Raw genomic sequence first — 14,360 nt, 5'->3', positions numbered from 1 at the left:
GATGAAAGTACATTTACAAACTATGGTACCTTTACCAGAAATAATAAACGCATTTGGAACCAAAATTAAATTGGGGCACAAGTGCGATTTAGCCTAAATGTTTGGTCAGGTATTAAGAAGGTTATATTATAAAAATCGAATTTTAGTTCCTTATCTTATTAATGGAACTTTTAACGGAGATTCTTATTACCAGTTTTTAAGATTGGATTTTGAAGACTATTTGAATAACATAATTGCTTTAGAAAATTACTATACAGTCTGATTGAATCAAGATGGTGCTTCCCCGCACAATACACGATAAGTTGCAAGTTATCTTTCAGAAAAGTTTGGTGACAGGTAGATTGGAAATGATGGTCCCGTAAGATGACCCGCAAGGTCTCCTGATTTGAATATTTTAGATACATTTTTATGGGGAACACTAAAAATTCTTGTTTATGGAAGGGACGAATTTCAAAATATTAGGGAGATGTGATTATGTAGAATGCAATTGTGTCTTGGTATAAAGCGGCAACAATTTGAGCACTTAATATAAATTAATTTTAAAATAAGTGTTTTGTTATTGTTAAATTTATTTGTTTACAGATGTTTACAGATGTCTTAAAATAATAAGGGTGTAACCCTGAAGTAATGTGTGTGCATTACTACGGTATTGCGTTGCTAGGATTTCTGTCAATCTTGTACTTATAACGTGTAATATTTATTGACCGTTTAAATATTATCTTGACAGTTTATGCGTAGTCATAGCCTACCCGCAGTAGGCTATGACTAAACAAATTTAGTTTTTTCCAAAAATTCAAGTTGTTAAAAAATTAAAAATCTTACTTGTGATCCTTAAAAAGGGCATTTTGCAAAAAAATTAAAAATTTAAAAAATACAATGTGGCGTTTATAAGAAAAAACGAAGTTAATAATAAGGCAACGTTTTGTATGTCAATTATAGTGTTAATAGTCCAATTTTTAATTATTATAATCCGCTAAGCGCTTTCGGTTTCTTATACAGACTTTAGAGCTGCTCTGTGAACAACCAAAAAGATTATGAAGCCTGATATAAACAAATTAACAAAATTACTTACTTGTTAAAGACTACACAGAAAAAGACACTACATAAAGAGGAACGCAAGAAAACGGACTGATGTACAAAGGTTTTAAATAACGGAAAAAACCGAAAGATGATATCTAAGAAATTGAGGCTATTATCAATTTTCGATTCCAAAGTAAATTTACTAGATGGATGTAGATTTTTAAGAGAGTTCAGATATTTAAAATATCGATGGAAACTATTGAAAAACAATCATTTAAACGAAACCAGTTTAAAATTTTATTTTCAGTCAACAATATAGAAACGAAAGTTCTCTCTATAATATTTAAAAATAAGTCAGCCAAAAGTGGTGAAATTAGATTGCCCAGGTACAAACAGGTGCAAGTACTAACGATTGGCTACAAATCTTATGAAGCAAAATTTAAGAAGTAGAAGGATCTGAACAATGTTATCAGCGTCCAATTTGTTTAGTTGTAAACTGCTTGACAATGGGTAAAATTTCGAGACGTGGAATTGAGGTGAAACGTATATACCAAAAAAACGTATATATATTTTGTACAAAATTGGTTGATTTTTTTATGAAATACAAAAGTTTATCCTTTAAACAAGAAGAGAGAAGACTAATTAAGCAGGAAGAAAGTTTTGAAACGGGTGTGTTTGTGAATCTAACGACAGGACGAATGGGAATGTCAGGTTTGTGGATTTTTGGCAAACTATAAAGTCTAGGATGCAATAATTGCTCGGAATAAGTTTCTTTTCGCTCTAGTACCTTTTAATAATGAATTCAGATATTTCGATTTCTTTTTAACTTTTGTTGATAAAAGAGGGAAGAGGATTATTAGATACTTCGATAAAATTGTTGTCTTGTAGGAAGTTTTCTACCTTTTGAAAATATGTTAATTTATCCATAATAACTAAACAAGTACCTTTATCAGCCTTGGAAATACAACATTGTTGTCTTGTTGGTTGATTTTCTTGTTTAAGCCAACGAACTTTTTCGATTTTTAAGGGATGCAAAGGGTTATAATATTATATTAGGCTGTTGAGAACTTAAAAAACCTGAGACCGTGACTTTTGTTTCAATAATATTGGTGATAAAATTTATAATCGTATGTGTTTCGGTGGAATAATGTTCAAGTTGTTTTTCGTCAGATCGAGTTTTTACAGAAAAGCCCTTACTAAGTAGCAACAATTCATCGTTAGAAAAAATGACACTAAATAGGTTTTTAATTCTTCGTGAAAATTATGATCTGACCATTTATTATTAGTAGAACCGTTCTTCTGTATTTTTTTCGATAACAGTGCTTAAAGTATTTTATTAAGTTTCTTAAATTTAAGTTTTTTATGATATGCAGGGTGTCTCACGACGAATAGACACGATCGATATCTCAGAAACTAATTTTTCAAAAAATTTGAAAATTTGGCACAGTCGATGGGGGCCACACAACTAAAATATTTTAACAGTTGTAGTATAACAAACCCAGGTTCGTGCATAAAGAATGGATGAGATAAGTTTTTTTTTAATAAATAAGAAAAAGATCGAACGAGAAAAAAATAAATAAATAAGAAACCAATACCCTCCCTACGTTGTGTTTTGTAACAGAATCACTCTCTCTTTTACTTATCTCGGATGCGCTTGACAAGACAAAATTAGGGAAATTTAAATTATTAGGATGTAGTAGTAAACTAAGTAGGTAATACACCTAGTTTATTTATGTAAAAAAAAATGCCGTACTCAGCCTGGAATTCACGAGGGGAAAGAGCACGGCAGAGAAACCCTCGATCTCAATTCCCTAAAAATCGAATTATGCTGAGTAATAAGTTCTTCCTTCGGTTACAACAAAAAAAAAAAAAGATAATTTATTTACTGTTCCTTTCTAATTCCTCATACATACTATTCATTTAATATCATTAATTTCGTTATACAATCAAAAAAAATAAAAAAGATTTTCGACAAAAGGCGACGCGACATGCTGAATCCCAAATCCAAACGAATATAAAATACTATGCATATAACTTAAAAATAGGTGGTTTTCTTCACAGTTGTGACGTTTCCGGTTATACTGGAAGTAGGTATCAACTTCGTTATTTTTAATGGAACACCCTGTATATTTTTACATTTTTGGCTTTCACGTGAAATTCCAGGTATATTTTGTGTATAATGTCCTACACCTAAGTGTAACCGTTTTTGACATATTTTTAATTTCATGTGAAAAACTATTTTTATAAGCCCTAACATAATTACCGATTACTCCCTTTTAGTAGCCTTTATTATATAATCTTAAATCGTATGTATAATATGATATACAGTGTGTCCAAGATAGGGATGCCTATCAGAGGGATCTTGGAAAATAAAAGAGATACGAGAATCGTTAAATTAAAGAAAAGTTACGCATTCTCAAGCCTAACAATACGCCGTTTAGAAAATTTTGAAATTCCAAGTAGTTCCGGAGATATGCCTAAAGAACCGAAATTTGCCGATTTCGTTTTTATTTTTTCTCTGACGTTATTTAAAGAGATCTAAAAAAACAAAAGCCACTTTCACATGGCCATTTTTCAAGCTCTGCAAAACAGCTTTAAGACATATTTCTGTACGACGTTTCATTTCAGAGAAACCATTATCAACTTAATTTTTTTATATGGCGCATAAAAAAAGTATACTTTGTACTAAATAGCATATTTATTTACGAATATAACGGTGTATGATACAATAGGATTCTGCAATATTTGAACTAAAAAAATGAGTTTTTATTAAATTCCTACTGATTTGGTGTAGTAGGCGGTGAAATGCTAGCAATTATAGAGTATTAAGTACTAGGCTATTATTACTCTTATTTCAAAATAATTAAATTAAAAACAGGTAAACTTAATACAGGTTAACTTAAAATAACTTAAAAACTTTATTAATATACGTAAATACGTCATATATTTAATGGGAATTACTAAAATATCCCAACTTTAATCCATGATTTTCCCAAATTTTTAGTACCCAATATTTTCTATAGATAGTATTTAACAGCGAAAAAGCTCTTGTGGCCAAATAAAAAAAATCTATTAAAACTTAATTCCTTTGTATCATTTATTTAACTTTTGTATCTTAAAAAAAATAAAAAGCAATTTGTTAGAAGTTTTTATATGTTATTAAGTATCTAAATAATATTATTTCGTTAAAATTTTTAACAACCAACTTAAACCAACTTAATTCGTCGGTGTTTGAGTAGCACCCATTTGCCGACAATAGAATCTAGTTCCATGTTATTCAAAATATTCTTTTAATGGATAACGTGGATCTTAAAATAATTCTTAATATCTTTTAAAATACTAAAACTTCTTTCATTTCTTGCCACTCAATATCTAACAGTAGTAGTCAGTTGACACAAAAACGTAATAATAGATATGTGTAACCACTATTCATTTGTACCATATCCTTTGTAAAAAAATGCGCCTTTTCTGATTCTGCATTAGAAGATGGTGATTTCTATTTAAAAAACATACTGATGACGTCATATAATTTTTTTGAGTCACCTTCTATATTTAATTTCCATGTAGAAAAACCCTAAACCCAATATTAAAATCGACGGGTTTAGGCATTTTTTTCAGAAACGGTCCATTTCATTTTTATTGAATTTATCCGCTACTTTACGGATGCACTGTATATGTTTAACTAATAAAAATGTTTATTGTTTTGGCTATAAGTAAATTTACATTAAACCTCATTTACCATTATTATTTATCAATTAATAATAAAATATCTTATGTGATGCTTTGTTTTTTTAAATGTATACTAAATCACACAAAATATAAAATAATTTAAATAAATAATACTTATTTTTTAACACCTGATAAATGTGTTTTTGCTCACAAAATAATGTAAAAACAAACTTTATTATGCTATTATGAAAAAACTAAAACAAAAAAATACTACTGAGGACATACTGCAGCCTCTCCCATTTTTGGCAATAAGGTTGTTTGTTTTTTTTTCGTGTGTGCAAATGACAAAATATGTAATTATAGCGATACAAAGCGATAAAAAATTCTACAAATTTACAATTTTAGCCCCCAAAAAGTTTCAAAATTGCCCCAATATATATATTTTTTAATTATAGCAAAATCAAAAGCTAAAAAACGTCGTTGTGCAAGCTGGTAATAATTACGTATTTTACCGATGTAGAAAAATCTTCATAATTAAGTTTTGTATTTTTTAAAAACCATGCTCACTTTTTTATCAATATTTTGGCTACACTCAACATACTATGTGGAAATTTTTAAAAAAAATCGGTTTTCAGACGTCTCTTTAACTTTACCCTGAATAGTCCTCGTTTTGGGCCACCCTCGTTTTGGACTTTTAAATCTATACTCTTTTAAAGTCCGCTTTGCAAATTTTCAAAGTCACTCAGACTACCGCTATTTTTCGTAATTTTTAAATAGGCAAATCTAATATTCGTGAAATGTAAGGTCACGTTCGAAAAGGCAATTTTAAACATACCGTCTTGAACATCTGGACAAAATTTTCTGATGTATTTATTTTCATGCTCTACCATCATACCAGAGTCGACCGCATCATGCGCCTCCGAGAGTGGCTCTAAAAATAGCCAGGCAGTTGAAAATTTTAACTTCCACACAGAAATCGCTTTTGCCTGGCTTTTGCTTTGCTAGTAACCGTTTGTGTTAAGTCAGTAGCGCTTCGTTTCAGAATTAAAAAGGTCGGACAGGGTAGTACCCGACTCCTACTCTCTGCCTATCTGTTAGAAACGGAAATACCGGTTGAAAAGGTGTCCACCCTCATTAAATCACAGTCATCTGGCTCGCTCATTATATTTCTAGTTTGCCCGCATCCTCCGAAAATCGTGTTTCTATTGAACGGAAAAAAGTTGTGTAAATAAGTTACGATTGTTGTATCTCTCTGTTTTTTTGTGCTTAATAAAAACTTTATGGGTGAGTAAAAAAAATCGACTTTTATATTATTAGATATCTAATTGCTATTAATTATTCTCTTTTAAAATAACCACTAAATTCTTTAAAAAAGTAATTTTTGTTGGCTTGGGTAAGTAAATATATACTTTTGGAACTTTTGATCGCGAGTTTTTAGATATTGTTGTTTTAAATATAGTAATAAATGAGCATTTAAACTAAATTCATGCCTTCAAAGTTATGCAGTGTTTAATTGTTCAATTTAATTTCACATTTTTAGGTTGCCATCTTAAAGAAATAAGAATTTTTGTCAATCCTTCCTAGGGGTAGAATTGTAAAAAAAATCTATTACGTTTTATTTACAATTAAATACATTTTCTTTGCTAATATTATATAGGTACTTTGGTAAATTAAAACGTCATGGAAGTTATGAAAAAATATATTGCGGGCGGAACTTCTCTGAGCGACTGTAAAAATTTTACTTTCTTTTCTGATTCTGTTGCTAACTTCCATGACGTAGATTTTTATTTAGCTACCCATGCAAACGTCAAATATAATTGTTAGTGTAGACTGTAGAGATTTTTTATTGTAGACAAAAATCAAATTGGATTTGCCTTTGATTGAACTTTTACTAAGCTGAAATTTCAAGTTGTTTAAATTATTATTTACGTCAAATTTATAATAAAAATTTGTTAACAATATGGTTTTGATGTAAATCAACCAGAAGTAGAGTTTAGCTAAGGAGCTGTCTAGGCCCAACCTGAAATTATATACAATATAAATAAACGCTAAAGAGAAAATAAAAAAAAATGTGACACTGATATGCAAATGTATACACGATATGGAAAAAAAATAAAAAGTTACATCTTAATCCATTACAAAAATTGGACTTAACTTAATATTACACCTAAATGAAAGAAAGTAACTAAATATTTCTAAGTACTCTATAATCAATGAAGAAAGAAAAAAAGAACTGTAATAACTTTGATTTATGATCAAACGATACTTCTATAAAGCATAGAAAGTTTTTTTTTAAACTTGTAATTTGAAATATTTTCATTATTATATGGTAAAGAGTTGTAAAGAAGACTAGAACAGTAGGTACACTTGAATGAAGAAGCTCATACTGCTCATGTGGCACTATTTCTAGTTATGTACGTGGCGGCTTGTCTCCTTAATGGTGTGAGCAAAAAGTAATTTCCTAATTTGATAAAATAAATAAAATTTCCCTAAAACCTTTTCATAAAGAGTGCTGTTTGAAGTTTGACCTCACTTTATAGAAATAAAAATGAAAGTTTTTTTGCATATAAAAATATTAAGTTTTGCACTTTTTTAGATACATTTCTTACATACAGTAGCGAACAATAGTATGGAAACATGTATTTTTTTACTATTTCTTACATTTACCTTATACAGGGTGTTTCATAATTAGTGGGACAAACTTGGAGGGGTTGTAGAGGGCCTTAAAATAATCCAGTTTGCGCAATAAACCCCTATCCGAAAATCATTAGATTTTGAGGTACAAAGTGAACATTTTAAGAAAATAATAATAATAATAATAATAATAATAATAATAATAATAATAATAATAATAATAATAGTAATAATAATTTCTTAACATTTCTAAACATCTTAACATCAGATAGGGGCAGTCTTCTGATTGGAACCTTTGGTGTGACACTCAAATCACGAGAAACTTTTTATTTTATTCTCGAACACGTGTTTCACTAACGATGTTAGCATCTTCGGGAGAAGATTAAAACTAGTTTTAGAAAGTGTCTCGTGATATCAGAAAGGGCTACAGTAAATGAAATTATTAAGTAAGATTTACAATGAAAAACTGTAGAACCTGTACTTTAAAGTGAAAATTTTATTAAAATCCAGAAGTGATCCAAAAAAAAAACTGCCGTTGATATTAATAAAGAACTTAAGTAGAAATACCCAAATATAAAGCTCTTTGGCATGACTGTTAGACGTCGTCTTATAGTAAAAAATCTTCACGTGCTATTAAAAAACTATTATTGATCAAACGGCATAGAGTGACCAGATTAAAGTTTGCTAAAGATCACAAAGACTGAACACAAAATCAGTGGGATTCAGTGCTCTATAATAATAAAAGAAACTTCAATTTATTTGGCAGTGATTCTACAGAATAAATATTCTACAAGAAGATCTCCTAATCAAAGTATTTGATTTCAACTGTCAAACATGATGGAGGAAATCTAATTGTGTGGGGGTTTTTAAGCGATGGGACTAGTCCACTAGTCAGAATTGATGATCGTATGGATGCTCAAAAGTACGTTATTATATTGGAGAGTAATTTGTCATATAAAAAAGTAAAATAATTAATTGTCATATAAAGAAGATCCGCCATTATTATAGACTTTCCAACAGGATAATAATCTCAACTACATCTCCTAATTAAGAAATGGCTTTCAAAGGAAAAAATTCGAGTATTTGATTGGCCTTACCAATCACCCAATTTGAGCCCTATAGAAAATCCTTAATAGTATTTGGAAAATAAAATTTGGAAAACAAACATCAAAAACCCAGAAGATGGATGGCTAGTTTTGCAGAAAGAACGAGTAACATTTCAGTCGTTTATTGTAAGTAGCTAATAGAATCAATGGGAATCAAAGTTAATATCAGACAGTGATTGATGCCTAAGGATGGTCAACTAAATAAAAAAAATATTGAATGAATAATAGTTTTTTGTTTATACTTGCATATTTTTCATTAAAATTTTTTTTGAGTAACCATTTTTTTACAAAATATTTTTGTACTATTTTGTTACTCTAAACTATTTTGCTTTTCGTCTTAATATAAAAATATCAATAATTTAAAAAAAAATTAATGGTATGTACCAATATTAAAGATTTATAAGATGTTTCCCTACTTTTATTCGCCACTGTAAATTATGAAGTCAAAAACATTTAGGTAACCGAAATAAAAGGAATTGTAAAAAACATGTAAATAATAAAAAATAAGTATTAAATATTCTCTGTTTATTTTAATACTGCGATATTTATTAAAATTTGTTTAAATAAAAAAAAACAAATAGAGAAAATTCTTCAGCTTGTGATAGTATTCTAGTAAGTGATAAACACAGTATATGCCCAATTTCTTCTATATCACACACAAAAAAAGAAGTACCTATTTGAAACAACAAGTTTTATAGTGAATCTATCGTAAGTAAAAAACCGACTTTAATAAAATTTACTTAGTAAGTTACTTTAGACATTTCTAGCTATGTACATGAATTGTTTCTGCTCTCTTTAATTTGGTTGCCACAGAGACCAAATTTATTTTTTTAAATGGAAAACCCTGCATATGATTGCATGTTCGAATTTTACAGGTAAAACTATGATTTTTTTGATATTTAAAAAGTTTACCTATTTTCTAGCTCTGACTCTTTCAGAGATACAGACTAAATAATTTAAAAATCTTTAACAGAAAATTATCAGCAACTCAAATTTGACACCTTTTAAGTTACTGTCAAAAAAATATCTTAAATGGTAATGGTAAGTATTAGATAGTATTAGTGACTTGTGGATGCTCATAGTTCTCTGTTATATTAAAAACAGTTGAAGATTGGTAAACATTTTAAACACAAAAAAAATATAGTTTTTCTACTAGAATATGTAAACCAAATATTCAATTACATGCGGGGTGTTCCATTAAAAAACCAAAGTTGGTCTCCATGGCAACCAAAGCAGAAATGACAGAAAAAGTTCATGCTGGTAGAAATGTGCAGAATTATTTTCGTTTAAGACAATTTTCCATATACCAAGTAATTAAAAAGCTACAGGCATTATACTCCACTTTTTTGACACTGTGTAATGAATCTTATGGTTTTTAATATCCATGTTAGTAGTTTGATATTTTGTAACGATATTAGGAATTATTTTAAATTTATGACCCTATCTAATATCATTGGATCTATAAACCTTTATGCTTAAGCCATATAGATTTAAAATAGCAATAAGCTATTTTTGACTTTGACAAAGATTTGTAGTTTTTTGTAAAAGGTTCATGTTCATAAAAAACTATATTGGTGGGAGAATCGAATATCTATATCTTTTGCAATAATACAGATACCCTACAAATTGATAAACAAATTTATACTTGTTAAAACTACCAATATATCAATTTACAAATTCTATACAGGTTGTTTCAGAATAAATGGGCAATCTTCTGCATTTGGCTAGCTTGCAAGAAAAAAAAAGAAATGTTTAATAATTTTTCTCTACAGCCCCTTCTTACGGAGTTATAAGCCCTTAAACTTAATTTTGCTTTCCAGGAACGGATTATGGGTAACAAATATCTCCGTAGATCTTAGTCGATTATACTCTTAGTCGATGTTGATAAAATCTATTAATATATAATATTTTATAATCTAAAAATAATTTTTTGGAAAAACAACAGACTCTCTGCAGATATAACTAATGAAATTAATACGACTGTGAGAAAGAGCTAATAATCTTACTGGAATCTCTAATAGTTGAAGAGGGTACTGAATCTGTTACTGCTATTCCGAATATCGAAAACCGGAAACATATTAAACTTGAGGCAGAATATGAGCAAAATTTTCTGAAACACAACGAAATGCAGAAAAAACACAACTACCAAAACTGATATTATCTGTAAAAAAACAACGAATGAGATCAATTTTGAAGAACTAAATTCTATAGTATATGCAGCTGTTATCACTTGTTTTTAACAAAATAGTTAAAAAATTGTGGAAAACGCCCAAAAATCTAAGAAATCAATACAACCAGCTTGGGAAATAGATTAAATTTAAAAATAAAACACTTCCTCAAATTAGAAATCTCCAGGTCCAGATAGAGTTTGCAACTATTGATTAAAAAAAATATCTCAACCCACATCTAGTTGGATGCTTTAACCTTCTACAAGAACCTAAGAAAGTTTCTATTTTTATGATAGAGGGCGTAATATACCTGCTTCCCAAATCCGTGGAAACCGTAGTAACTCGCTACCGACTGATAACGTGCCTTTCAACCCTTTATGAAATACTTACGTCAATAATTTTGGACAAAATGTACATTTATCTACTAGATAACGACTTGCTAGACGAAGAACATAAAGAGAATGTCGCAAAGAGTCTAAAGGATGTAAAGAACAATAAGCCATAGATCAGATAATAACGGAAGATGCTAAAAACGAAAAAAGACCGTTACACGTCGCATATATTGATCCAAACCAAAAGCATTTTGATAGCATACACGTGACTTGTAGAAGTAAGGTATTTTTGGAGAACATATCATTAAATTCCTTAGTCATGCATTGACCAAGTGGTGTTCTACACTGCAACTTAATACCGCTGAAAAGCCAATTAACGTAGGCAAAATAAACATAGAACACGAAATTTTCCAGGGAAATACCTTGAGGTTCTGCCTGGCCTTAAAACCGTTAACTTTCTTACTGAATATCTTAAACGTAGAATACACACTTGATCCCTGAGGCGCAAAACTTAATAATTTATAGTATATGGACGATTTGAAGTCCTATGCAGAAAGTAAAGAAGACCTAAACAAACTCTTAGAAAATGTAAGGAAGTTTAGCACAAAATAACCCAGGATTTGAAATAAATTATTGGCAGAGGAATCACGGGGATGGACAATGAATTAATCTATCTAAGTAGTTGGGATACCTGTAATTAAGGGGAATAGCGCAAAAAACAACCAAAAAAAAAACAGAAAAACCTATTTTTCTAGAGCGAGAGCTATACTTAAAACCGAGCTGTCATCTAGCAATACATCCAAACCGTAACTGCGCATGCTACTTCCGTGTTGTCATGCACCTTTGGTATTCGTAAATGAACCACCAAGGATTAGAAGACTTAGATAGACAAACAAGACAACAGTTTCGCAGACACCACTGCCATCATCCTCAGAGCTCTATCGAAAAGTTTCATAGATAGTTTAATACATAGTTTATATATAGAAAAGTTTTATACATAGTTTCATACATAGATCAATAGATACAGCAGCGAAAACGGATATTAAGAGAAACCTTGTCCCAAACCAGTGCCGAATATGCAAGCATACAGACGAAAGTCATGAAAACATAATGGCTGGATATTCTGTACTTGCACCAAAACAATATCCGAAAAGGCATAATAATACTTTGCAAAAAATACCTTGCATCTGAAATTAACTGAAATTGAAAGACTCGTACTACTTTTAAGAACCAACACCAGTCCAAGAAAGCAATGATTGCTGTATTTATTGCAACTGAAAGATAATTACAGATAAACCAATCCCAAATAATATATCTGACAATTGAACTTTATAGATATAGCGGTCCCTTTAGGATACAACATAAATAAAACGTATGCTAAAAAAAATAATAAGGACTTCCCTTGGCTGTAGAGATTAAGAGAATGTGGAAAGCAGAGCGACTAACTGTTGTCTCAATAATTGTTGGGGCTAGTGGTGAAATTCCTATAAAACTAAAAAATATTATTGAACTTTTGGACTTAAGCATCAATTTATACTTATAAATGCAGAAAGCAAGCAAAGAGTGAGCTAAAAAAAGGAAATAATAATCATAATAATATGCACTCTACACGCGCGGGACAATAATCTGTCCCTTAAATATACTTTCACCGTCCTAAAGTCTTTAGGATTTAAGTCCTAAACAGAAGGATTTGTGTTGGCTTGTCAGGATAATGACGTCAACACGCTGGTCTACAGAAATCGTATTTTCCAATAAAATATTGAGAATACCTCCCGTAGAGCCTGAAACGATAACCCACTTCCTATCAGCTTGCCCCACTTACGCTCAGTCGCTATGTACATACATCGACATAATGCAGCTTTTCGAATTCCCATTCGGCCATGCTGGCCTGCAAAATGTAAAAATCAGCAAAGCAAGCTCTCACTAACTTCTTTAGAGGTTGCAATTTGAGTTTCAGATGCCCCTCTTTTATATCAAAACTGTGGCAGAACAACAAGCCGTTAATAAATTAATTATAATAAAATAAATAAAGATGTCCTTATTAAAATTTGTTATAAGTACATTATAAATGTCGAAGTTGAAGCTGATTAGGCTTATTTTCTAGCATAATCATATAAATCAAATTAAGGTAATTATAAAATAATTTAAAAATATATCTCAAATAGTTAGCAAGAAAAATTTTAGAGTTTTAGTATACATACCAGGATTGTCTGAGTGTGATTATTTTCATACCGACTATCAACACGCTTATAATTTTCAATTCAAATTTTTTCAATATAATAACAACATAAAACAGTTCTTCAAAAAGCCTGTTAGAGGATAAGGTATCGGGGCATTTTTTAAAAATGATTTTATCAAAGACGACATGAAGACGCTACGAGGAATCCTTACCTATGCTTCAGCCATTGTACCACTTTATTGCGCGCATAAAATCATATTCATAAAACTTGTATTTTTACTAAAGAGCTTCCTCTCTCTGTCCGAAAAGTAACTTCAGCGTAAACAAGGCCTTCTTTATACAGCGAATAAATATCGATATAATCGATAATATGCTTATCAATTTTCAATTTGATATCCAAGATTTTTTGCCAAATTACTAGTTTTTCACATTTAAACACATTTAATAAGTTGGCCATTTACAGTAATCATACACATAAATTGTTATCAAACAATAATGACACATATATTTATATAAATTATACGTACGAGTATCCTCGATTAAAAGATTTAATATTTTAAAATTATCAAATAATAATATTAAGACAGTAAAAGGTTAATAAGTGGAGTGCTGTTCTGATTTAATATCTATTGATTTCTTTTTAGACGCAATCTGAAAGTGTATATAAAAGGCTTTCCTCCTATACGGGAGAATAGAATGGAACACATCAGATATGCCTATGGAAATGCTTATAGAGATGTTGTTATTTAGGTGAATTATTTCTGAATGGAATTCAATAACTTCCGCACACGTAATAATAATATAAATATAACAAAAATATAATATTGAAATGAACATTGTTTATTTTCTTAAAAAAGTACTTGGATTGAAACAATATTAAAAAGTAAAAATAAATAACATAATTTTTCTCCGTATATTCAAATAACTATTACGTTTTTTTTCTACAATTCTATTTTTATTATTAATTGCCAATAGGATTGCATAGGATTTGAGTGGTAATTTAGTTTTGTATATTCTTGTATAAAAAATATAACAAAAAATCGTAATAAATTTCATGTTTTTTGTTTTCAGATTTTGTTAGTTACGGTACCTTGCACATTATTATGACCCCCAGATAATAATTGTCATAAGGTTAAAAAGGCAGATAGTAATAATTAACACATATTGTAAATAACTTTACAGGGTGTTAATTAACGTCATGCTGATAAATTAATTGGGGCTTCAAATTCTCAGTCGCAACAAATTTAATATG

The 14,360-nt window shown here is 29.7% G+C and overlaps 1 protein-coding gene across 2 annotated transcripts in view; it reads left to right on the top strand.

Annotated features, from left to right (window-relative positions):
* The first annotated feature begins 5,664 nt into the window (after nucleotides 1–5,664).
* Nucleotides 5,665–14,360, top strand: part of LOC126748840 (fibroblast growth factor receptor homolog 1-like) — a 121,785-nt gene continuing 113,089 nt past the window's right edge. The window contains exon 1 of one of the 2 annotated variants that reach the window (XM_050458335.1): nucleotides 5,665–5,973. The gene's annotated coding sequence lies outside the window, so the exon portion shown is untranslated. The remainder of the gene's footprint in view (nucleotides 5,974–14,360) is intronic. The other variant, XM_050458336.1, reaches the window with a different exon arrangement.

The sequence above is a fragment of the Anthonomus grandis genome, chromosome 22 (assembly GCF_022605725.1).
Source record: "Anthonomus grandis grandis chromosome 22, icAntGran1.3, whole genome shotgun sequence".
Classification (NCBI taxonomy): Eukaryota; Metazoa; Arthropoda; class Insecta; order Coleoptera; family Curculionidae; genus Anthonomus; species Anthonomus grandis.
This window is presented reverse-complemented; position numbering and strand designations above follow the sequence as displayed.